Here is a 27,344-nt window from a genome sequence, read left to right on the forward strand (position 1 = left end):
CCCTTCCAAATGGTAGCCTATCTTATCCATTGACTTCCTCTCTTCCTCTCTTATCCATTAACTCTTGCAATGCAAGTGTAGTCTTCCAGAAGGAGAATATCCCTGAATATCCACACTATTGGTGACATTAGAGTAATTTGTTTCCTCAATTTGTTCCCCTTTTGAGCAGCCCAGTCTGAGCAGGGCAATCGTTTACATGCAATTTCTTGCTCAATAATAATGGGTCATTCTAAGCTTGGAAGAAGCTAGTTGGTGTTTTTCCATTTATCTGAGGGAGACAGCTACTTGCACTTGGGAGTGGATTTTACCTCATAAAGCTCCAAACCACTGGGTACATCTACGTGATCCAATAATGTGGTAGATTTCACAGTGCACTGCTTGATTTTGGTCTTATAAAAAGGTCTCTGGGTGACAGCAATCTGCCAAAGCTGTGACCGAACGGTACTGTTCTGGAACTCTGCACAGAGGCGTCAGCCAACATAAAATGGCACATTTACCAACTCTTTGAGCCATGTGCTGAAATCATATCTTAGGTCTTAAAGTGACTACCATTTTGTTACTAGATTCCATAAAGTCATCTTTCCTTTATTCAGATAGAACCAATATACTTTAGAAACAAGCTGGAAATTACTTCTCATTTTCCCACCTAATCACTATTACACTGAAGATAATATGAGGTTAAAGCTATGAAGCTGATTCTGAATTGTGGTCTTTTTTATTTTTCATTCTATATCCTCATTCATGAATTTGTCTTCTCAGTACCTTAGGTAGATAAGAAAGAACCTCATTGAATTCACCTGCTTCTCCCGCATTACCTAAATGCCGAGTGGCTGTCCAGATGTTGAACAGTGTAGCTGTTGGTAGGACATGGTGATCAATGTCTTCAGTAACATGCTTTCAATTGTAGAGATACCTAGAAGTTAGAAAGAGAGTAGCACCCCAGTTGAGGGGCAAAGAAAAATCATGTAGTAGCTGGAGGGAAGTGCATGGTTGGCCAGGCATTATCAGGATTGCTAATGTTTCATGAAGAATAAAGAATTGGGCTGGACATAAGTGAAAGAGGAAAGCAGCAATTTTTATTAGTTGAGTTTTTATTCTTTACTTTTGGGGAGCACCTGGTCAGCACTTTTGACATCTTAGACTCTTTAACTGTTGCAGGAGCTGTCCTGGGCATGGGGGTTGTCAAGAGGCATCCCTGGCCTCTACCCACTAGATGTCTGTAGTAATCACACACTCACACCCCCCTCATTCCCACCCCCAGTCTACTCTGACAATCAAAACCCTCCAGATATTGCCAATGAGTATGAGTGGGGAACAGGCTCCACTTAAGAATGGCTCTAGAAAAAACAGCATTGTTTGCTTCAATTGCTACATATTTTGTTTCCAAGTTATGGGCAATAAGTTTTAAGACATTAAAAGAACAAAGAAAAAGTTCATTATTATTCATTATTATTTAAGAAGAAACTTATTATTTGTTCATAATTAGTGCCAGTCCAACAACAACAAAATAATCCATTTGGATAGTCTTCTTTCAGCACTCGTAATGCTGAAAGAAGTCATAATCCAGTATAGGCGTAGTAACAAAATAATGCAATATGAATGTAAATCTATATTCAAAGATTCAAATACAAGTCACTGGGCAAAAGTGTAAGCATCTTTAGGACCAATTATCACTCAGAAAGCAGCACTCCCCAGAATTGTAGGACTGGTGTTGTCTCATTAGCTATGAGAAATCATTAACCACACAAAGTCAGTCTTTTCTTTCTTTCCTTTTTTTTTTTTTTTTTTTTTTTTTGAAATAACCATCCATCACTTCAAGTCATTAGGTTCCTCATAAAATTGTTAGGAATGCAAAATTATTTTTCAAAAAATCATTAGTTACAGGGCATTGCATTATAAAAGCATGGGTCTATTACTCCATCCTTTTCTGCAGAAAAACGTGTCAGATATGCAAGATCATTTATGTTGATAAATAACCTTTTAACTAGGCCTATTGTCTCATGGTCAGGCTGATATTAGCTGTTCCATTTCAACAGTGATTTCTATGGCAAGGCCATTTCATAGATTGGAAAAATCCTGAAATGAAAGAGAGCAAACATCATTTTTCATCCAGCTAAAAACAACATTTAAAAAAGCAGCTTTGTTCCATGTAATGTGTGGCTCAGAGACTTAACTGGAGCCAGCTGCTTTCCTCTGTTTACCAGCATTTTGTCACTGCCTGAGCTCTATTCACTGAAAATTTGTCTTCCTTTCCTCCATTCTCTGATTTTTTTTTTTTTTTTAAGCTTAAAACAAGTGTCGCAGCTACCGAGAGAGCTTCAAGATTACTGCCTAATGATTTTTCACCCGAGATACCTTGTTATGGGAGATAAATCTCACCCCCATTGTTGGCCTCTGAAATGAGCCATAAAATTCATTTCTTCTTTTGCTCCTGTTTCTCCAGGTTTCTCAGATTTTGAAATATTTAAAATAAGTTTAAAAATCAGATCACATATTACATTTGTTTTAATGATATCTGGATGTAGGAGACTTTGTTAATTTTTAGACACTATGCCCCATAATGGGGTCATTATTTCACTTCCTCTTTTGAAGTCTATTCATAACCTACATTACCAAATAGGGATCTCCTCTCTCTTGCTCTCTCGCTTGCCTCTCCTCTCCTCCCCTCTGCTTTCCTCTCTTTCCCTCCCCCCTCTCCTCCCTCCCTCCCTTCCTAACTTCCTTTTTTTTTTTTTTTTTGGTACTGAATTGAACTAAACTAAACTAACCTAAACTTATTTAGGATAAAAGGAAATTTATTGCCTCATGTAAAAGAAAGTGTTGAGGGTTGAGGAATGTGTCTGGATGAAAAAAGGTAAATTTGGGACATTTTTAGTTCTTGGGGTAGAGGGCCAAAAATGATTTCTCCAAGAACCAGTCTTTCCAAGCACTTTGTCTTCTTATTTTGTGTGGGCTTCACTCTTGAACTCCTGGTGTTAATAGGATAGCTGCTGTGAGCTTGAGGCTTGTATGCCGTGTCGAGACTAGGTAAGAATGAAGAGAGGACAGTCCATGCCCAGTCTCAGCAGGGGTCTATCTCATTGGGTCTGATGGGTCATGTGTTCATCTCTGACTCAATCGTTGTAGCCAGGGAGAAGCAAATGCTCAGGTTGTCCACGTTTGAGTCAGGGACATATGCTAGATTCCTGAGTGCATGCCATTTCCTGTGTAGCTTGGGGATAGAGTGAGGGAAGGGTTGGTCCTTCAGCAGAATGGTGAATGGAAGCTGGCGGGATTAGGAAATAGATGTCCACTGTATCTGCTGTCTACATTTATACCAAAATGTTTGTTGAATTAACAAATAAAACCAGAAAACCAGATACTACATTGAAAACAGAGATATCCATACTCTTAAATTAGAGAAACAACCAGGTACATAACTAAAATACAGGTTAATAAGAGCCGTCAGGCACCATGTTATGGGCGTTAAAGGGATTCTTACTAGGATACTCAGGGAAGAATTTTAAAGGAATCAGCTTTCAGAGTAGTTATTGAGTAGGACATGGACATGCAAAAATGGAGAGAATAGCATCAACAGATGGAAAGTATTCATGGAAAAGGAAGTCAGTTCAACTCTGGCCTTGGGACAAGTCTTATTTTTTTTTTCTTTTTTAAGATTTTATTTATTTATTTGACAGAGGGTGACACAGTGAGAGAGGGAACACAGGCAGGGGGAGCAGGAGAGGGAGAAATAGGCTTCCCACTGAGCAGGGAGCTTGATGTGGGGCTCAATGACCTGAGCCAAAGACAGATGCTTAATGACTGAACCACCCTGGATCCCCCAAGTCTTCTTTTTGTAAACAAATTTTTATTGGAACATAGCCATGTTCACTCATTTGCATTTGCATTATGTCATGACTTTTTTTTTTTTTTTTTTTAATTTGAGTAGTTTTGACTAAACTCCTGGCTTACAAATCCTAAAATACTCTCTAGACCTTTATAGGTAAAGTACCATTGAACTATAACATAAATTATGGAAATAGCATGTGATTCACCCAGAAAAATCGTATGTGCATAATAAGAATAGAGAAGACTGTTTTTAGAGTTTAAAACAATGGCGAGCCATTATAAGGTGTGGAGAAGCTGATGATGTGATTAAAACCGAGCATTACTTTTATTAATCTGGTAGAAGTATATAGAACACATGTACTGGAGAAAGAAAGTGCTTTAGCGCAAACTTCAACACACAGAATTACCAGGGAGCTTGGGCACAAACAGATTCCCAATGCCCCTAAGAGGTGCCATGTCTGAAGGAAGGACTCTGCACATGTAACTTGTTCTCAGGCCATTCACACACTGCTGGTTCATAAAATCTCCACTTTTAGAAAGGTTGAATCAAGTCTCTAGGAAATAGGTAATCATTTTTAATCAGTAATTAGTCTTAAGATTACTATAGTAGTTCCTGTGAAAGAGGGAGGCATCTCACTAAACAGGGGGCAGGCTTGATATTATCATTAGTAGAGCCATGGTTAGAGTTTCATTGGAAACATCCCTCTTCCACACTCCTCACACACTCCCTTTTTCTCTCAACCCTAGGATCCATCTCTACCACAAAAGGTCTCTTGAACACATGGACATCCAAAGTCATGCTCCACATGCAGCCCCTGTTCCAAGAGCTGTGTAAAGTATACAGTCTGTCTTTGGGTGGATGACCCAGAGAGGTAGACCTGGGGACACTTGGGCAAGGTACTCTAGGGCCTTAGGTACCTTCATCGTGATTTAGAATGGGATGTGTGAGCTTCATGTGGGAAAATTTTTTGGTTTCTTTAACTTTCCATCTTTTGGTGAATTGTGTGTCCAGAGGAAAGCCAGAGTATTACCCTCTGTGATGTGGGACTCAAGGCTGGGCCCCTGATTACCTGGTAGGGCTGAGAAAGAGGAGAGAGATGAGATGTGTTTTTAAGATATTGCTCTGGTAAAACTGACAGGACTTGATGGCTGTTTTAATACAAAAGTTTGTGGAAAGTAGAATGAGTCAAGGGTGACAATGTTTTCAGGCCTCTGAAATCGGGGAATTATGTTGTCATCTCGAAATAAAAGCAGAAAATCGGGAAACAGGTAGTGACAAAACATGGGTTTGATTTACATATCTTGTAAGTGAGGAATAAGAATTAAGTCTAAGTGGTAATTACTTGCACGGATTGATAAATAAGGAAGAGATGTTAAAACTAGAATATACAATGTAGTGTTAAGAGAATAAATCCCTCCACTCCTTTTATTTATGAAGACATTTGAATTTATTTTAGAGTAAATTCTAATTGTACCAGTCCTTTATTTATTATCTGGACTACTTTAAATAGAGAAATTACCAGTCACCCATTAGTTGACAACACTGAGGTAGACAGAGATAGGCAACATATATGCCTCAGTACTTATAAATAAATGTTTAAATACTTCCTTTTATTTCATAGTTTTCAATGGATGAGTTTATGCTTAGAATGTCCAAAACATTAACAATGAGGATTCATTTTTAAAGGTAAATGGTAAGTTTGGTTTTATTTTTAAAAATTATGGATGTGTGAATTTAACAGATACGATTTTTTTTATAAAGATTTTTATTTATTTATTTGACAGAGAGAGATCACAAGTAGGCAGAGAGGCAGGCAGAGAGAGAGGAAGGGAAGCAGGCTCCCTGCTGAGCAGAGAGCCCGATGCGGGGCTCGATCCCAGGACCCCAGGATCATGACCTGAGCCAAAGGCAGAGGCTTAACCCACTGAGCTACCCAGGCGCCCCAACAGATATGATTATTTAATGTGTTTCAACCCACCTTATTATCTTTGCTGCTCTTCAAGGTATCCCACCTGTGGTCAGGGGGAAATGTTCTCAGCTGGCCCCTGAGTCATTTGTCATGACCCCCATTGCCTTTAATAACTTGTGTTATCAAGACAGTTTGATTTTGTTGTTGTTGTTGTTGTTGTTTGTTTGTTTGATTGTTTCAGACCTGGATTGAGGAGTTTCTCCAAAGAGCTTTGGGTCATTTTAATGAGATATGCTCTTTAAAGATTGTAATATGAATAAGAAAAGTACTTGTTGCTTCTGGGCCACTGATTACCATTAGTATTTTTGTGTATGTGGCCGGTTGGATAAAGCACATATTTTTAAAAGGGAGAATTTATAGTACTTTCATGCAAACACTTCCAATTCAATATGGTTTTTACTTAACTTCATCAGTCTTTCCATATGTTCCTTCTCTCGTGCCAAAAATCACAGTAGTCAAAGGCGCCAATATTCATTTACTTCCTTCCCCAACTCACCTGACACTATTCACTCCACCAATGACACGGTGATGAGATGATAATCTTAGAAAGTGGGAGATTTTTTTGGTTTGGTTTATTGGGTTAGTCCTGTGCTTCTTTTTGGTGGGGGTGGGGGTAAATGTCAGCAGGATGTCTTGTCAAATTATAATTTTAAAGTCATTTGGAATACTTCCATTTTGTGTGGTATGACAACGATCTTTATGTAGAGTTAAGTTCTTTCATTTCATTTTTCTTTCAAATTTGACTTATAACTTATTGTTTTTAATTTATTAATTTTTTAACAAATATAGAATGTTGCAGAGTTCCAAAGTCCAGTATACAAAAGTTATATTTAGAAGAGTCTAGCTTCTATTCCTGTCTTCTTCAAACTCTTTACCGATCTCACCAGTTGGCAGTTATTTCATTTTTTTATTTGTTCTTTTATTTTCTGAAATATAAGTAAATAGGTAGATATTTTCTATACTTTCTAAACTCCCTTATAAACATGGCTTACTACATATGCTTTTTTTTTTTTAATTTTGTTTCCCCTCCACTTATTTGTGTATCCTACTGGTCACTTCATAGTATTTTATAAAATCATTTTTCATTCTTTTTTATAGTTACATAGTGCTCCAGTAAGTAAATGTACCAGTTTATTCAACTAGTCTTTTATTGGCAAATATTTAGGTTGTTTCCAGTTTTTTGTTTTTATAAAAAAAAAATCCCTCATTGAATTCCTTGTGTCTATGTGATTTCATATTTTATTTATTTTTATTTATCTTTCCTTCCCTCAAAATACATACATACATACATACATACATAAGTACATACCTACATACGTACATACTTTTTGTATTTTCTCCAACTATATTACCATATTATAGCTTATAATATAACCAGTTTTATTTTTTATCACGTTGTTTATATAGAAACATACATAGGCAGCTTAAGAATTTACAACTTATAAGCAATTGCAATTTCATTAAATTTATTAAGCTGTTTACCTAGCTTTTAAAGCTGACTTTGGATATGAATGATTCAGCAGGCTGGTATTTTGTGCTCTGATTCACTAGAATGCATAAGAAGTTGCTCTCTGATCACACCTAGTTCATTAGGGATGAGAAGGGTAGTGATAACTCATGGAACAAAATACTGCCATTTGCAGCCCCCATGCATGAGACCATGGCCTAGGACCATAATAAGGACATGCGGTTGGACTTTTGCCAATGAACCATCTGTGGCAGAACATAATGAGGGCAGAGTGAGGGAGGATTCCTAGTACAGCCTCAATTTCTCCACTGGCAGAAGGATAATCCTTCAGTTATGCCAGGCTTTATATATTGGATGGTAGATATGTACTTTGGTTCTAGAATCATTTGTGAAATGTCATATCTGTAAGAGTGATGCCTTGAAGGTAGTCCATTTTGATGTTTCTTAGTGTTCTCTGAACCCTTTCAACAGAGTTTATTTAAAAAAAAAAAAAAGACATCTTCCCATCCCTGATACTCAGGGGACAATGACGTGCTTTGTTGTTCTGTCAGAGGGTGGCCCCACTGAAACAAAAATGTCATGGGATTTGAAAACAACCATTTCTGGGCTTACATGCCATATCTGCTATGACTGGGCATGGGTCCTTGAGAAATCTCCTTAATCTTCTTGGTAAAAATGTTACAAACACTTATTTTCATAATATCTAATAGAATACATATCTAAGGAACACAGCACAGTGACTTGCTAATCAATAAAGTTCCTTTCATCATTCTTTGATTCGTTCTTTACATTTCATCTATTTAGAGTACTTTTTTCTCAGCACAAGATAGGATAATTTTCTAATTTAGCTCATTTTTTTCTTCACGTATCTTTTCAGGGCTTCACAAGTCTACACATTTATTAGCATGACACTACAGCTATTGCCTAAGTCCTCTTCTTGAATATGTTCCTCATGTTTTTCCCTGGACGTCCTTTATGTGTCTTTGAATCTCTGCCCTTATTTTCATGTGCCCAGCAACCCAGAGAACCTGGCCAGTGTTAACTAATCAAATGTAATTGCAGAAGAGAGGCAAGAGTTCTGTCATTTGCCAGCTATGTGAACTTGAACTTGACTTGTTTCATATCTGCATTAGCCATTTTGTTATTATTCTTAGCCTGGACTCCTGTCATTTTGGACTTGAGTTTTCACAACAGTCTTTTTGTTGGTTATCCAGATTCTAGTCAACTTGCCTTCATGATCACTTTTCCTATAATTCAGACTAATACACTAATGCATACATGAAGTCAACTGCCCAAGAAGGTGATTACTCGTTGTAAAGCCTCTTCCTGTTCAATACTTGTTTCCACGTTGATTCTGCTTCTGCTTGGCTTCTAATTCTTGGCCTGACCACTTGAATTTGGCAGGTGTAATGAGTTTTCCCATTTATGACTCTCAGCCTTTGCCTTAAATGTTCTGGCTTGCATATGACCTAGATCTTTCCAGAGATTTAGCTATTTCCTGTGTCTGTAAGTTTATAGTGATAATTAAGCAGCATCAATAGTGCTTGATACAGAATGTGTGCTTCATAACTGTCAATTTTTCTAATTATTACATGGTTTCTTTCTTAACTTGGTCCCTTGGATCACGCCTCTCCTTCTATTAGGTTGCCATTCTCAATCATCTCACCTGGAAAACTCCTCTAGGACTCAACCCAAAGGCTACGTCTCATGTGAAGTCTGCCTAGATGTTCTTCAAGCATGGTTATTTATATCTAAGGTACACATTATAGCTTATCAGTGGTCATTTCTCTATTTAAATATACTCTTCAAGAAGAGGCTGCAACTGTCTCACAGCTCTCAAGGTCACAGACTTTCATCTTTATATATCTGGCACCAGGTTCAAATCCTAGCAACATTTGTTTCTCAGTAAATATTACCTGAAAGACTGTGAGGAGATGCCTATACTTCCTGTATTAGGAATAGACTTTCTGTCAATCCCATGTTTCTGTGTGTGAGGTGGGCGGATTCATTGATTCAAGAGATGTTTATTTATGAAGTTCATTTATCAAGTGTCTGTCAAGATGATGCCAATCACTTCAGTTTCAGTTTTGGGGAGCCAAAAGGTTTATTTTGTTGGAAGTGGGAGAGACCCACAAATAAGTAAGTCTTAATGTAAAATTCCATTTTGAAGGCATGAGAAAATGACTAAAATCTGAGGGGGAAAGTTATTTTTCCTGCCTGGGTAAATCAGGGCCAATCTTTCGTAAGAAATAACATAAATTTCATCTGGAAGAAAAGGCAAGTTTGGAGGAAAAAGTAATTCTAGGTAGAGAGAACAGACATTAAAGTACCCAGCTGTGTTTAAGAAATGATAAGCAGTCCACATTGGGGGTAGCCTACAGGAGACAGATGGGGCAGTGAGAGGTAAAGGATTGAGAATTAAGGAGCAATGAAAACTAGAACCACAGTTTGAGGACTTGACACTTCACTCAGGGGACAAAGAAATCTTACTGCATTTTCTCAGTGCATGGCTAGTGTTTAGGCAAATGCTGAATGTTCACATTTTTAACAGGAACCCAATGGCATTAAAAGCTAGGAAGGAAGGCATGGGGATTTGGGACACAGTGGCAATAGATAGGGGAGAAAAGAAGCATTTGGAATGGAGAGCTATTTTGTTGTGCTGTGAACTGGGATAAAAGAGAAGGAAGAGAAGCAAGTTTTGTTCAATGCTCCCAAAAGGACATTTTTTGAGTTCCCCAATAGCAGTTAACACAGTTGACTTAATACGTCAGGCACTGTTCTAAGTACCTTACATGTGTCAACTCATTTATTTCTTAGAAATAAATATATTGTTCCTTATTTTATGAATGAAAAAAACTGAGACAACAGAGAAGTTAAATAACCTGCCCAAGGTTACTGAACAGGTGATTCTTAGAGCAGCTACATGACCCAACTTTATATTCTATCATCTAAGATGATCCAATATGTAGTAGACAGCTGGGGTATGCCTCTTTAAATAATGCTGCTTATTCATGTCTCCAGCCTATTTATTTATTGAATTATTTGCTCTTTGAGTGTTGAGTTTGAAAAATTCTTTATAGATTTTGGATACTGGCCCTTTACCTGATAAGACATTTGCAAATATCTGTTCTCATTCTGTCAGTTGTCTTTTAGTTTTGTTGACTGTTTCCTGTGCTCTTCAAAAGCTTTTTATCTTGATTAATCCCCAATGGTTGATTTTTGCCTTTGTTTCCCTTGCCTTTGGAGACATGTCTAGCAGGAGGTTGCTGTGGCTCAGGTCACAGAGGTTGCTGCCTGTGTTCTTCTCTAGGATTTTGATGGATTCTCGTCTCACACTTAGGTCTTTCATCCATTTTGAGTCTATTTTTGTGTACAGTGTAAGGGAATGGTCCAGTTTTGTCTTCTGCATGTGATTGTCCAATTTCCCCAGCACGATTTGTTGAAGAGAATGTCTTTTTTTCCATTGGATATTCCTTCCTGCTTTGTTGAAGTTTAGTTGACCGTAGAGTTCAAGGTCTGTTTCTGGGTCTTCTATTCTCTTCCATTGTTCTATGTATCTGTTTTTTGGGCCAGTACCATACTGCTTTGATGATTATAGCTTTGTAATAAAATTTTAAATCCAGAATTGTGATGCCACCAGCTTTGGTTTTCTTTTTCAACATTCCTTTGGTTATTTGGGGTCTTTCCTGTTTCCATACAAATTTTCAGATTATTTGTTCCAGCTCTATGGAAAAAGTTGATGTTATTTTGAAAGGGATTGCTTTGAATTTATAAATTGCTTTAGGTAGCACAGATATTTTAACAATATCTATTCTTCCAATCCATGAGTGTGAAACATTTTTCCATTTCTTTGTGTCTTCCTCAATTTCTGCCATGAGTGTTCTATAGTTTTTCTGAGTACATATCCTTTGCCTCTTTGGTTAGGTTTATTCCTAGGTATATTATGGTTTGAGGTGCTATTGTAAATGGGATTGACACCTTAATTTCTCTTTCTTCTGTCTTGTTTCTGTATAGAAATGCAACTGATTTTTGTGCATTGATTTTATAACCTGACACTTTACTGAATTCCTGTATGAGTTCTAGCAGTTTTGGAGTAGAGTCTTTTGGGTTTTCTACATAAAGTATCATTTCATCTGCAAAGAGTGAGAGTTTGACTTCTTCTTTGCTGATTTAGATGATTTTGACTTCTTTTTGTTGTCTGATTGCTGAGGCTAGGACTTCTAGTACTATTTTGAAGAACCCTGGTGATAGTGGACATTCCCCTCATGTTCCTGACTTTAGGAGAAAAGCTCTCAGTTTTTCCCCCATTGAGAATGATATTTTCTGTGGGGTTCTCATATATAGCTTTTATGATATTGAGGTAAGTCTCATCTATCCCTACACTGTGAAGAGTTTAATCAAGAAAGTACTTTGTGAAATGTTTTTTCTATATCTATTAAAAGGACAATATGGTTATTGTCCTTTCTTTTATTCATGTAGTATATCATGTTGATTGATTTGTGGATATTGAACCACCCTTGCAGCCCAGGAACAAATCCCACTTGGACATGGTGAATAATCCTTTTAATGTGCTGTTGGATCTTATTAGCTAGTATGTTTGTGGGAATTTTGGCATTCTTGTTCATCAGGGATACTGCTCTGTAATTCTCCTTTTGGTGAGGTCTTTGGTTTTGAGATCAGGTAATGATGGTCTCATAGAAAGAGTTTGGAAGTTTTCCTTCCACTCTTATCTTTTGAAACAAAATCTTTCTATTTGCAAGGACATGGATGGAAGTGGAGGGTATTATGATGAGGGAAATAACTCAGAGAAAGACAATTACCGTATGATCTTACTCACATATGGAATTTAAGAAACAGAATCATAGAGGAAGAGAGGGAAAAATAAAACAAGGCCAAATCAGAGAGGACACAAATCATAAGAGGCTCTTAATCATAGAAAATAAACTGAAGGTTGTTCGAAGGGAGGGGTGACTACAGGTGCTAGGCATTAAGGATGGCCCATGATGTAATCAGCCCTGGGTGTTATGTAAGACTGATAAATTACTGAACTTTACCTCTGAAGCTAATAATACATTATATGTTAATTAATTGAATTTAAATTTTAAAAAAGAAAAAAAAATAAGTACTGCTGCTTGAAAATAAGAAATGGAATGAACGTTTGTCTTTTGGTTGAAAACAACTTTTCCCCCTTTTCTAAACAGCACACTTCAGAATGATCTTGAAAGCCAGACACAAGTTAAACTCTGTATGAGCAATTGTTCCACCAAGGGAAAAGTGCCTGCCTGCAATTCTTTACAATCCTCCGGCAAGCCATCCTGAACAGGTAAATGACTCCACAGTGCAAAGGAGCCCAACCACTCCTTCCGTGCGACTCTCATTCTAGAATACAGAAGAGAATTCAATATGTCTTACCAGGTTATTACGAAAGAAACCTGCTGTTGCCTAGCTCATTACAAGGCAGCTGACAACGGATTTTAAACACAATAAAACAAAGTAATGTATACCTTTACTCTTAGTGACAGGAAAACTTTCTCTCGTTTTATTCTTTGATATTAAGCTGTGAGTTTGCCTACCGCAGCTTGTCGTCTCATTTTGAGACCGTATTTGCTCATGTAGGCTTCTCTTGAACACAGAGAAAACCAAGTCCTAAATTTGAAACACTTGAAACAAGAAATAGGTACTTTTGCAAAGGCGGTATTTATTTTATTTTTGTTACCTTAACGAGACCATCTTGAAATTTTCTATTTTCAATAGTTCTTATCGATGGTGGTGACTCTCAGCTCATGAATGAAGCAACATTAACAAGGAGAGCATCATAAGGACGCTATTCTGCACTGCTGATTTTCTCTATTCACCCATTCACCATTTATTTCTTTAGGGCCCACTAGGTGACATTTGCTGCACTACCATATTAAGCCACCTAGATAGAAAATTCATACATAAGTGCCTCGACACAAAGGAAAATCTGATGGTATTTTGGAAGAGAAGTAACCTTTAGGGAGACTATGGGAGTAGGAGGTTAAGTAAGGGGAGATTTTCTATGCCTGTAAATGAGCTCACTATTCAGCTAGATCTGGGATGTATCACCCCATGGGAAAGTCCGAGATCTTTTTCTGAGGACTTGGCAGATATGCAATCCATGTTTCTAAAGCCTTCATTTCCCATCATGTTTGTCAACATTGTCTTTGCCCTGGGCTCCCATTCTAACACAGCCCAACAAGTTGTGACAAATGTGTTCTGCTGAATAAGGACGAGGCTTAAATCAGATGCAAATTTCTTAATGCTTCCTTTCCACTTACTTACACTTGCCATTTATATGCAAATGTCAGTGTTCTCTCTGGTCCCTTCATAACACTTTGTCCCTCCAACTTTGCCCTAAACTGGCTGCCGGTAAAGGAGAATTGTGTTTGTTAAATCTAGAGGCATTCTTAACTATTTGTCCACTCAGTAACTCAAAAACCAAATGTCTCAGATCATAATTCTTCAGGAAACAGCTCTCCATAAAAATGTGTATCAGAGTCTGGGTGATAATGTAATCATAAGCTATGGGTGTTAGTCAAAGTGCTTACAGGTAAATTTCCTGGCTGTATTCCCACAACCATGAAACATGATCATTTTTTCAAAACCTGATGCCTTTGGCAGAAACGTGTGCTTGGAGGATTACTAACAAGCTTGTTTAACACGTACAAAACCCAATCAGGACACTTCACTAATATATGCATCTGCATTGATTTTTCTGTTTTTCTTCCATGTTTATTTCTGATGAAATCTGTCCTGTCCGCTCACAGGATAGAAGCTGAGCTCTGCATTATTCGTAGCAGCTTAGGAGTGAAATAAACGCTTGTCTAATACTGTACGGCTCAATGCCCTTGTGTCATATCTATGCATGCCATAAAAGCAGTGATAAACATGATATATTTTTATAACTCTGAATGCTCTATGTGTCAATAAAATATTTTTTAAACTGGATGAAGGCTGCAGTGAACCTGCCTCCATACTGAAACACCGAATCCCAGTGCCCCGCATCTGATTCAGCCGGGATGGCAGAATCATCAATCGTCTGTGATGAAATTAGGTGCCTACTGCTTGTGGCATATGCAATGTTTTCGTCCTAATGGTCTAAGAGTTTTTTTTTTTTTTTCTTTGATACACATTGAGAAACACTTCCCTTGCTTCTCATTGGGGAAATGGATCACAGCTATAATCGACCAGATGAGCTAAATGACCTTTCCTTATTTGAAATGCCCTGGGATTTTACAAGAGGAAAAGACCCACACATGCAGGAGAAACTGCAGTGCAAACCTTTCAAAGGCACTTTAATAGGCTGCTTTTAAAAAATAATTTACCTGTGGAAGAACCCCTTTAGAGAATACTTGCATTGACTGAAGACAAGATCCCTTTCAAACTCTGGAAATGCGTGGCATTGTTTATTCTGTGGCAAAGGACAAAATCAAGATGATGTCAGTGGTGTGACTTACAGCCACACAGTGTTATGTTTAGTTCTTGCAATAACATTTGAAAGAACGAGTTATGTCTTATTCCATTTTAGAGTACTTAGAGCTTAAGACACTATCCATTGTATATAGAAATTAGCGTTAGAGCTAGAGCATGTTAGAATTGGTTAGAGTAGGATGGATCTTTCTTTACCCTACATTGTGCCCCCAGTGCTTTATGAGGAAGAACACTGAGCCATTCTATAGTGAAAACATTTGGGGTAGGTGTCAAACGAGGACTAAGAAAGCAAACTTTAAATGGTACTGTCATCAGAAATACCACCATACGTTTCCTTCTTTGGAAATAAAGGTTGACAGCGGACATCCAGTCCTGCTTTGGAAATACTTGATGACAAGGACATCTTTATCTCTCAACTTGCAAGTTTCCAAAACAGGCTGAATAAGAGTCCTTTCTCTGCCTTGAATTGAAAACATGTATGTTTTACATTTTTCTTAGTCAAACTTTCCATATCTGGGTTTTGTTGTTGGGGATTTGATCCTGTTTAATTTTGTTTTGTTATCATCAGAGAAGGGTAAGTGGTTATAAAAAGGAAAAGTCCATTTGCCATTTATTGTCATGGGTAAACAATTCTAGGCCCTGGTCTAGGCACTTTATATCTATTAACAGCTTAGAGTGTCCAAACAACTTTATAAGTTGGTCTGCTTTCCAATAGCATTCTTCAGTCATATTTCAGAGGGAAAGGAAAACCTCTATTTCCCAGGGATAGTGCTCATTTGCATAGAGCTCTACATTACAAATCTCCCCAGAATTGCTGGTATTTACATACTCACTTGACATGCATTAGAATTTCAAGGATGGGCACTCTAAAATGTGAGCCCATTGAGCACATGTACTGGGATAAAAATGCATAATGTTAACATTGCTTTTCTGTTCAATTGCATAGCGTTTTGGTTAAAAGTTACGTTGACACAAATCTGCCAATACCCATTTTTTAATGATAGCCAAATGTCAAGTATGTTAGAAGCGAACATCGGCATATGACAAATCAATAAGAAATCCATCTTAATAAGGCCTTTACAGAGGTTCAGATTACACACAGAGATGAGAACAAATGAAATTTCGTAAAAGTGAGGTCAGGGTAGGTTTCAGTGGTTCTGGCTTTCTCTGTTTCTTCCTAGATGATGATATCCTGCGTTCATTCTACTGTGTGATAATGCTCTTTTGGATAGCAAGGCAGCTATGCAATAATAGCTTCCGTCACACAAGTGTGCCCAAACTTCTCTGTAATGTCATTTACAGATGTATTTAATTTACTTCTTTATTGACAATGCATTCCAAATATAAAGGCATCCAATGACTTGACTCAGACTTCAAAGAGCGTCTCGGAGTATGACAGATCAGCAATAAGATCATGGCTTGTTAATTACAGAATTTAGATCTTTTTACTTTCTGGTCCATGATCTTTCACAGTGGCTGGAGTTTTGACACCTCTTACCTGAGTATGCAGGGATGTTCAAAATGTCCTGAAAATAATAAGGACAACATTAAATTGAAGAGTAGTTTCAGGGCATGGCATATTCTGGAACATGCTTGACTAGATGTGATCAAATTATTTGATTTTTCTGAAGTTAGGTCCTCAGACAATGAAAATAAACCATTTAATACAGTGTTTAGAGCACATATGAAGATTTTGGGAATATGCTAAGCATACTTTTTTTTTTTTAATCATCACACCATAGAGTATTGGCAAGGTCACAAACCTTTTTGTCAGAGATAAGGATTCACATACCAGCTCTCCAATTACTGTGAGTCCAGGAAACTCACTTCTCTTCCTAGAATCTCTGTGCTTTCATCTAAAAATTGAAGATAACTACATATTAATAGGAGGAATACTAAGACCAAGTACAGTATGGATCTCGTAAAAATATTTTAAAAAATGGAAGTTACCATAATACCTATTATATGACAATTTATACTTATAAATAAATATGTAATCTGTAAATATAAATTATATAATATATGTAATATGTGCTATGGTGTGTAAATTAAATACATGGATCATAAATATGTTATTTATTATTGTTATTCTCCTCATTATTCATATTTACAACGGACACCTTTAATCATGTATTTTGGCAACAAACTATTTCTGATCCTATTTTAAACTGTAGAGGAATTAGGGGATTGATGTAGTAACAAATCTTTACCAGAAAGAGGTGTAAATACCAGAGAAGATTTAAAAGCCCAGTGATTAATGAACAGCAACTTCCAAACAAAAAAGAAAGGAAAAAAAAGGACTCCCTGAGGAGGGCACCTCTCTCCCTCTCTTCCTCCCTCTTTAACTACATTTTTGTTTAAGGTTTTATTTATTTATTTGACAGAGAGAGATTATAAGAAGGCAGAGAGGAAAGCAGAGAAAGAGGGGAAAGCAGGCATGACCTGAGCCGAAGGCAGAGGCTTAACCCACTGAGACACCCAGGCGCCCCCCTCTTTAACTACATTCTGTTCTCCATTTTGTCTCCTTTGTGGACTGAAAACCAATCCTAATGGTTCTCTAATCAGTTATTGACAAGAGGATAGAAACATAACATTTTTCTTTTTTTGCTCAGGGGAGAGCCCCTCCATGGAGATCACTGGGTATAGAGAGAAGGGACAGTACTATTAAGCATTACACTTTGCATTTCTATAGTTATTTGTTGTTTTCAAAATTAACATTCATTTATATAGTGAGTGCCACACCGGGTTGGTCACTATCTTCTATCCTTCGGGGGTATACTAACTGGTGATAGTGATGCTCTGAGCTTTAGTCAGGAACGTTTTGTTTCCCAGTGATCTGTGTTAGCAGACGAGCTGCTCCGAAACTCAGCGAACATGAAACAATTTTGGATTCGGCATATTTAGCAGCAAAAACTCTGTAACTAGCTGGTTTTCACTTCATCCCATTACTTTAATAATAATAATAATAACAGATAACACACATCGAACATTTCTTCTATGACAGAGATGACTGGGTTAGGGATTTTATAGATGAAGAGACTGAAAACCAGAAAGACTGAGCAACCTCCAGAGAAGCACTCAGCTGCTGGAGAGCAGAAGTCGGATGTGAACCCAGGTCATCTGAATTCAGAGTCTAAGCTAATCATTTTGTAGTACATGGTATTACATCGCTCACAGGTTCTGTATCCACAAAACACAGAGACAATATGAGGTAGATTGCCTAAAAATATAGAGCAAATGTTCTGGAGAGCTGGGATTTAAACTCAACAATTCCTACTCTTTACATTAACGATGCTTGATTTGGAGACGAGGGCAGAATTACTGAGAGCTATTTCGCATAACTCCATTTTTTCATTAGTGATGTAAGTGCAAACATCAACGAATTCTCACCACTGATCCTTCTCGCTGCTGTTTGCCTTACAAACACATGGAATTGGCAATTAGCAATTTACAGTCCTGATGTTTTACGTTCACTGTCATCCAAGCTTTTTCTCAGCTTAGTACTGTAAAAACCTGCCAAGCCTATCACAAGCTTCGAGAGATAGAGCACAGCACTTGGGGAAACAGCTGACATGATGATCGGATCTGATCTGTGCATGTGTCAGCCTGTCTCCAGTCTGTTGCAGTGACTGGCCTGTGTCCACAAGTTTGAGTTTGTTTGTGTGAATTGTCAAAGCACCTTGGCCGTGATAATGGGCCATCTTCTTCCCACAAGGAGATGTCAAATGCTGCAGGACTAATTCAGGTACTGGGTAGTAAACAATTTGGTCTTGCCCAAAGATAGAGATCTATTGTCCTCTAGGAGGTAATGTATGTCACAGTCTGCTAGGAGAGCGTTTGTTTAAGGCAGAGGCTTTTGCCGGATCTTAGGGTGCAGCCATCAATGTTCAATAGTCTCAGGATAGGAGCTGCCCACAACAAAGTTAAATCATGTGATTGACATCACAGAGTATCAGCAGACCTTGAGACTGTGTTCAGCCATGTAGGCAATTAACCAGTCAATCATGCCTTCATAATGAAGCTCCAATAAAAACTTTGGACATTAAAAGCTTGAGTGAGATTCCTTGGCTGGCAATTCTCTATGAGTATCGTCACGCATCAATGTTGGAAGGATAATACCTCCTGAATATTTGTGTTTGGAATCCTCCCAGACTCTGCCCTATGCGTGCTTTCCTTTGGTTGATTTTAATCTGTATCCTTTCCCTGTTACATAAGTAAATAAATAAATAATAAAATAAAATAATAAAATAACTGTGCACATCATAGCCTTAAGTGTATTCTGTGAGTGCTTCTAGTAAATCATAAAAACTAGAGGTCGTTTTTGGAACTCTCTGAATTTAAAGTTGGTGTCAGAAATGAGGGCAATTTTGGTAATTGTGACCTCAAATTTTACAGTTTAGGCAACTGTTGGTAGAGTCATAGCATCTTCATGGGAGAGAGAGAGAAAGAGGAGAGGGAGAGGGGAAGGAAAAGGGAGAAGGAGGGAGGGAGAGAAAAAGAGAGAATATCTGGCTTTGAAGTGTTTGATTATGTCCAGATCTTGGGTCTATTCCTTGCTGGTTATGTCCCCTTGGATAATATAGTTCAACCCCATGATTTTCCATCTACGAATATGGGAGTTGATACAACACACCTGGCAGGATTGCTGTGAGGATCAAAAGAGCCTATTTACAAGATGTTCCCAGCATGTCTGACCCTTGGTAGGTGCTTCATAAACATTCGTTTATTGTTCAAAACTCAGGGCTCTTGGAAGCAATCTGAGGGGAACAGCTATTTTTCCACCGCCGGGTATAATCATTTCAGGCACAAACTCTGAAGAACTGTAGGGGCGTTAAGGGCCATGGGAGGCTGCCGATTCACAGATAGGGCATCGCTGAATATGAAGCTACTCCCCTGCCAGACACCTCCGCAGAGAGAGAGTTCAGGAGAGCATTTGGAGAATGGCTGTAGGAAAGCTGAAGTCTGAGAACCTGCTGGTGACTGTGACCTCACTGGGGAACCACAAACTGCTGAATGTAGGCGGCAATTAGTTCAAACATTTATTTCTTCACAAGAAGATATTTATTAAGGATTTTTTATGTGCAGGCACTGTTCTAAGGGCGGAGGGATTATTACTCAGTAGACAAATAAACAAACTACATAACTTAAATGTCTGATGATAATGACTGCTATGAAGAACAAGGCAAGTCCAGAAGAAAGAGTGTGAAGGGCATGGTGCTCTTGGATAACAAGGTGCTCAGGAAAGGTCTTTCTGAGGAGATGCCATTTGATCAGAAGCCTTGCTCTGGGCGACGGACTTTGTTAATTCCTGGGGAAGTGTGTTCAAGGCAGGCAGGAGTCTAAGGAGGGACATTCCTGAGGATATCAGAAGAGAAACAAAAGACCAGCATGGATATAGTATTTAATTTGACTAAAATTTCCTGGTCGATTTATATATTTTAGTTTAATTTAATCCTATTCCAATGTGATATATATATTTTAAAGATTTTATTTATTTATTTGACAGAGATCACAAGTAGGCAGAGAGGCAGGCAGAGAGAGAGAGAAAGGGAAGCAGGCTCCCTGCTCAGGATGCAGGGCTGGATTTCAGGACCCTGGGATCATGACCTGAGCTGAAGGCAGATGCTTAACCCACTGAGCCACCCAGGTACCCACCAATGTGATATTTTTGAATTGGACAAAACATTTCTACAGATCTCTGAAGGAATATACACCTAAGAAGTAAAATAAAAAATCTAAGGATCAAAATCAAAATCAAAAGGACAATGTAATGAGACTTCCCCAATGAGCTATTATTAAAAAACTTACAAATGACAGTGAGTAGAATATATAGTGAGGATCCAAGAATCAACAGCCAGATCTATGTAACAGCAGCAGCCTGGGAATACTTCCTGAAAAATATTAACTAATATCTAGCATCGTTATAGAACCATTGGGAACATTAGTAAAGGAATAGGTTATTCATTTAATTATATTGGGAAATTTTACTAACTGGAAAAAAAATGAGCTACGGTCTCCCCACACAGCAGGCACCACAGTATTTTTTAGTTGAGTTATTTAAATACAGGGTTGCAATCCATAAAAATAGAAACAAATCATGGGTTAGTACTTAGATAATCTTGGTATAAGAAAATGACTTGTAATATCTTTAGCTAAAATATAATTTTTAAAGTACATTAAAATACAATAAGTCCATTTCCAAAATTATCTATAATGAATATTTTTTAAATAAATGAGAAAAAAATATTAGAAAGGAAATGGCTACACTGGGCATTTTTCTGATATCTTCAGCATTGCTCTGTATTTTTCAATGTATCTTGTGTCTTAAGCATAAACTTATTGGTATTATCTGAAATTTGCTTTCTAACCTAATAATTAGAAGTGTTAGTCATTATAGTTCTTAAATTTAACATTAGAAGCAATCAATCATGTCCAAATAGTATTTTAAAAATTATGCTTCCCCATGTAAGAAACAGAAGAATTTAAATAAGCTTCAGAAGAGAATCATATTGCTCAGACACCTGTACACATTCTTTAGGAATTGTACACCCCTGTCCGTCATAATATTTCTGGAGACCATAATAGAATCCCCATCCACGGAAGGGGACATTTGAGAACATTTGGATCCCGCTTTGAAACTAGGATGTTTTATTTTCCCCTCCATTTCACTCACAATCGGAAACATATGGAATGTTTTATTTGCAGGCTACAAAAACAAATCAAACCAGCAATCCTGTGTTGGAAAAAAATTTATTCTTCCTGTGGCTCAGAGGTCTCGCTCTGTGTCCACACTTCCATACCGATCACTTTCTCTCTACAGTCCTCAAGGTTAATGGCCACTTCCGTGCCCTCTGTTATTGCTTCTGCTCTCGGGGGGTGTTATCAGACCTGGCCTCACTTTGCCTCCTGATGTTCATTAGTCCACCATCATCTTCAGTTTCTTGAAAATGTGTTGTTTTGCCTGATTATTGCCATTTGCCCTGTGAGGATTACTGCTTGTGTGGTAGTTTTGCTGACATGTCCCCTTACCTCTTTGTTGGACTCCCGGGGTTCTCTATGCAAAGGTTTTAGTCATTGGCACCTCATTCCCACAGGGTTTTGATTCTAAACCCAGAAGCAGACAAATGAAGATTCATCCATAGCCAATCCCTAGGCATCTCTCCTTTCACACAGTAAAGGAAGTGCTGAGAGGGACGTTAACTATGTTGCTTCATCTACTAGTAGTTCTATCTTTCTCATTGGAATGCTATTTTCTGCTACAGGGTATAATGATTGAATGGAATAGGAAGACAGTGGCTGTTTTTAGGATTAGACACAGAATTTGTTGTGTGCGTTTCTGCCAGTGGGTTGGATCTAATTACTGCTTTTTGACATGCTTTACAGCTTGAAATCTCTTTTATAGCTGTGTTTCTTAGCGGTTGAACAATATTTGAATTTCTTAAACCTGCTAATAATAACCTTGCCTTTCCCCCTCTTCCTGGGGCCACTTCTTTTCTAGGCTTCACTTCCATCTGAAGAATGTTAAAGAACTTCTATCAAAGAGTCTCTAATTCCATTCTCCAACTTCAAGAATATTCATTTCCAAGAATATTATAGTAACCACAAAACATGTTCTTTGAAGGTAGAAAGTGATGACTCTGAAACATGTAAAGGTGAGTAAAGAAAACATCTGTGGGAAAAATGAATTACAGCGTGAAACATCAGCAATTTGAGTGAGTCCAGGACTCCATCTTGCTTTAGACACTGGCACATAGGATGTGCTGAACAAAACATTGTTTAATGGAACAAGACCTTCACAGTGGGAAAAAGGTATATAATTGACCTGATCTAAGCACAAATCTATAGACGTGTGTTTCTTAGATCACAGAAAGAAAACTCAGTTACTTGCCAAATTTTAAGAAGTAGAAATATTCACTTGCAGGCATGGGTATAAGGTTGCATTATACAATTGGGCATTGGGGACCACGGTTGCTCTAAGAAGACTTTCTCTACAACACCAAGATTATATTCCTTTGGGGAACTTCCAGCTTTAGGACTAAATCCATTCATGTAGATATCCAAGATGAAAAATATTTGGATGGGATACATTTTAGGGCCCTTAGGAGGAGCCCATTCTTATCAACTAATCACTGGTCTTTCACCTGCCATATTGTAGCCTTATATGGTATTTATGGAGAATGCTGACTGATTTTTGTTTTTTTCAGTACAAGAAAGTTTTAATTTTTCCAAACAAAATTCTCGAATGGCAAATGAACAGAAATTCAAAAGTTGCAAATTTGCAGCTGCAGTCTGTGGGGAGAGGAAAACTGTACCCATCAAATCTGCAAAATATACCAGAATGTAGAAAAATCAATTGATTGGCAGCTGTGGATATTTACATCTTTCTTTAATTGCTTAAAATCAGCAAGCTGAGAGACTTCATGAGAGTTGGCAGTGATTCAAGTCGGGTACTGTTCCTCTTTCGGAGGAGAATGAAAGAGTTGTAATGTGTATGATACCTTTCAAAAAAGAAGGAAAAGAAACGGAGGGAGATAATGGGGAAGTCACAACCAAAGAAAGTTGGAAGAAGGTCAGTGTCATGGCCTCAGGGAAATTAAAAGAGGAGCAAGTTCAAGGAAGCCTAGAATTGTCATCATCAAATGTAGAGAAGTTAGATATCATAGACTGATACAGGCCAGCATATTTGAAAAACAGCAGTGTAAAAAAAAAAAAATCAACATTTATATAATTGACAATAGAGCTTTATTTTTTTTATTTTTAATTTTTTTAAAGATTTTATTTGTTTATTTGACAGACAGAGATCACAAGCAGGCAGAGAGGCAGGCAGAGAGAGAGGGAAGCAGGCTCCCTGCTGAGCAGAGAGCCTGATGAGGGGCTCGATCCCAGGATCCTGAGCCAAAAGCAGAGGCTTTAACCCACTGAGCTACCCAGGCACCCCTGAAAATAGAGTTTTAAAAGAAGGGAAATTATCGGGGCGCCTGGGTGGCTCAGTGGGTTAAGCCGCTGCCTTCGGCTCGGGTCATGATCTCAGGGTCCTGGGATCGAGTTCCGCATCGGGCTCTCTGCTCGGCAGGGAGCCTGCTTCCTTCTCTCTCTCTCTGCCTGCCTCTCAGTGTACTTGTGATTTCTCTCTGTCAAATAAATAAATAAAATCTTTAAAAAAAAAAAAAAAGAAGGGAAATTATACTGCTGGGAACTTACCCAAACAAAATAAACTCAATACACTCACTAACTAGGTTGTTACCTTATCAACAAAGTAGGCCATGCTGGGTAATTAAATATTATGAGTCACTTCATTTTTTTTCTTTCTTTCTTTCTACTTTTCTTAGATAATATTCCAAAATAACTAGCAATCGAAACACCCTAGATAATGTAATTAGGCGACCAATTATAGGATTTCTGTGCTTCACTCTATGTGTGTACGTAGTGGGGAGTGTGTTTTGGGTAATGTGAGGGAAAGAATTCATTTATGTATTCACACAATAAACACTTTAAAGACAGTTACTCTGAACCAGACCCTATGCAAAGGACACAAAGCTGAACAAGACCCAGCTTGAAACCCCCTGATATGCATCATAATGTTAGGATACAGTTTCAGTCAGGGTCCTGCACAGAAACGGAAACTTGTCTTAGTATTATTATTTCGTCATTTCTGGGATGTGCCTAGGCCCCCCTTTATCATTCCTGAAATACCAAAGTATCTGAAAACTGATAATATGTTATCGTTTAGTTAGCTGTTCAAAGTCCAGGGAGATGAAGTTCATAGAAAATTGCTTCTAGTTTTAACAAAATAGGAATTATTGGAACCACAGAATAAATTTCTGTTTATTCTCAGCTGCCCATAATGCTGAAGATGTCTTAACTGGAAGTCAACGCAAACCTCGTGTTTGTCCTTGCTCTCATGCCTACCTAGTGCTGCAGGGAGGTGGGGTGGTTTCTTTTCCATCTTTAACAGTTTGTGGGATTCCTCTCTGGTGGAATTTAAATAGAATACAGTTGGCTAGAGAATCGGCTGTATAATTTTGAGGATTTGGGCCCCCATAATGCAGGGAGTAAAGTAAGGGCAACACTAGAGCTAGGAACCAAGTGGCCCAGGCCTGTCAAATAATGAGTCAAGCCCTTAAGCCAAGTGGAGGGGTAGCAGTTAGGTCAGAAATTGCAAGGCACTGAGAATAAACTGACATTCACACATTTGCTAGTTTTTAAGTGAATTTTCTATTTGATAGACTCTGAAGTAGATATAACAGCTCCATTATATGAACAAGGAAATTGAAGTTATAAAATGTGAATTTTTTCAAGATTACATATATACAAAGTATTGTAGTCAAGATTTGAATCCAGGTTTTAAAACATGAAAGCTCACGATCATACACCTGTGCCCTGTTACTTCCCACTTGAAAGCCCGGGGAACTCATGTTGCCGCTGTTAGAAAGAGACAAACAGGCCATGCTCCAAGTCACCAAGCCAAGACTTACTAGCTAACTACCTAACGATACAGTTTCAGCCTCTTCCCTCAATGGAGTCTCAAACCTGTCAATCTGGAATTACCGGGTCAGCAGTAATGAGGTAATCGACTTGATAGACACCTGTCGTCCCTTAAAGGAAGGTGACCTTGCTACCACCGATCCACTTTTTGCCAGTATAATTTCCCTCTGCTCCTCTCTTCTGCCTGTAAAATTATTTCATTTTGCACAACTCCTTGGAGCTCCTTTCTATTTACTACATGAGAAGTTGCCCAATTCTTGAATCATTGAATGGAGACAATAGGATCTTTAAAATGTTGATCATTGTTAAAAGATTTTATCTATTTATTTGAGACAGAGAGAGAGAAAAAAAACACAAGCAGGGGAGGGGCAGAGAGAGAGGGGGGAGCAGACTCTCCACTGAGCACAAGAAGCCCCATGTGGGACTCTATTACAGGACCCTGGAAGCCTGACCAGAGCTGAAGTCAGATGCTTAACCAACTGAGCCACCCAGGCACCCCATGATCTTTGTTTTTTAATATCATTATATCCAATATCAGAGTGAAGTCTACTATAGGAATGATTACAAAGGGAACTTGTAGAATTATTTTTTTTTCCTTTTTCCCTTAGAATAGGAAGGATTTTAGTGATCACAAAATACCTCTGCATACTTCTGAGGTCTGGTATATCTTTTTAAAATAAATCATTTTTATTTTTTATAAACCTTGTCTTTTAAAAAATTTATTAATTTCGTGTCTTCCACTATTTTTTATGACACCTAAATTCTGAATTTAAAATATTTTAATATCCCAAATCTTCATATATTCTCTAATCAAATAGTATTTTTCTTTACAGTACATGTATTTTTCTATTGTGATTGCCGGTAAAACCTTTTATTATTATTTTGTATTGCCATGATATTTAGTAACTAAATTGCTCTCCTTAGCCTTGTTTTTCAATTTGTCTCATATGTATTTACTTATTTTTTTTTAAAGATTTTATTTATTTATTTGACAGAGAGAGATCACAAGTAGGCAGAGAGGCAGGCAGAGAGAGGGGGGTAAAGCAGGCTCCCTGCCGAGCAGAGAGCCCGATGCGGGGCTCGATCCCAGGACCCTGGGACCATGACCTGAGCCGAAGGCAGAGGCTTTAACCCACTGAGCCACCCACGCGCCCCTGTATTTACTTATTTTATCATTTAGGTTAAGTTTAGGAAATTGTCACATCCTACCCTGAAAAAGCACCATTGGATTTTTTGCTCAGATTTTTAAAATCTTAATTATATTAGACTCTCAACTGGAATAATTATTTAAGGGGTTCCCTGTATTTTTTTGTGAGTATTAAAGTTTTTGCTATATTTCTTAGTAATGTTCTATAGGTTTTCTAAACTTCCTTTTTAAGTGTATTTCTAAGTATTTTATAATATGGTTAATATTGGCAATTGGATTTGTTTTCCATTAAACTTTGTTTGTTTAATTGCTGACATAAAGAAAATACTAATTTAAAAAAATGATTATTGCTACTTGCCCAAACATGCCAACAAATTTCATTAGTTCTAATTCTATAAGCTCTAATTAGTTATAATTGTTGGTTTTTTATTTCATTATTACACTTTTTTCTGTTCCTCTTCCTTCTTTTTTCCTATCTCGTTTTCTTCCTTCCCCTTCTTCTACCGTCTCCCCTTCATACCACCACTCTCCTCCCCTCCTTTTTCCTTCTTCTTCTATGGAAGGTGCTAGAATTTCCAGAGCATTGACAGTAATGATAAACAATGATACAAGAGACAGAAATCTTGCTTCTGACTCTATTGAAAATGGCTGATGCGTCATTCAATTGTGAATTCTTTCACTGCCCTCAATCTTGTGCCGGGAATGTTCTTCTCACAAACAAATACATAGCAAGAGTCTTCACCTCCTTGTGGGTCTTCATGAAAAACTAGCCTCTGTTACAGTGAAAACTCCATGAAGGACAGGGACTGTCTGCCTAGACTCTTCTATACTCACATCCTCGGTGGAGCTTAGTAAACATCTATTGAGTCAAAATTGTTGAATTTTTGAGAATAGTATTGGTTGGTGGCTGAGACAGTTATGCTTTATGTCAAAGAATTTCATTGTATCTCTCTTTGCTAAAAGTTTGCTCAGGCTTGGGTACTGAGTTTTGTTA

This window comes from Mustela lutreola, chromosome 7, assembly GCF_030435805.1.
Source record: "Mustela lutreola isolate mMusLut2 chromosome 7, mMusLut2.pri, whole genome shotgun sequence".
NCBI classification, from domain to species: domain Eukaryota; kingdom Metazoa; phylum Chordata; class Mammalia; order Carnivora; family Mustelidae; genus Mustela; species Mustela lutreola.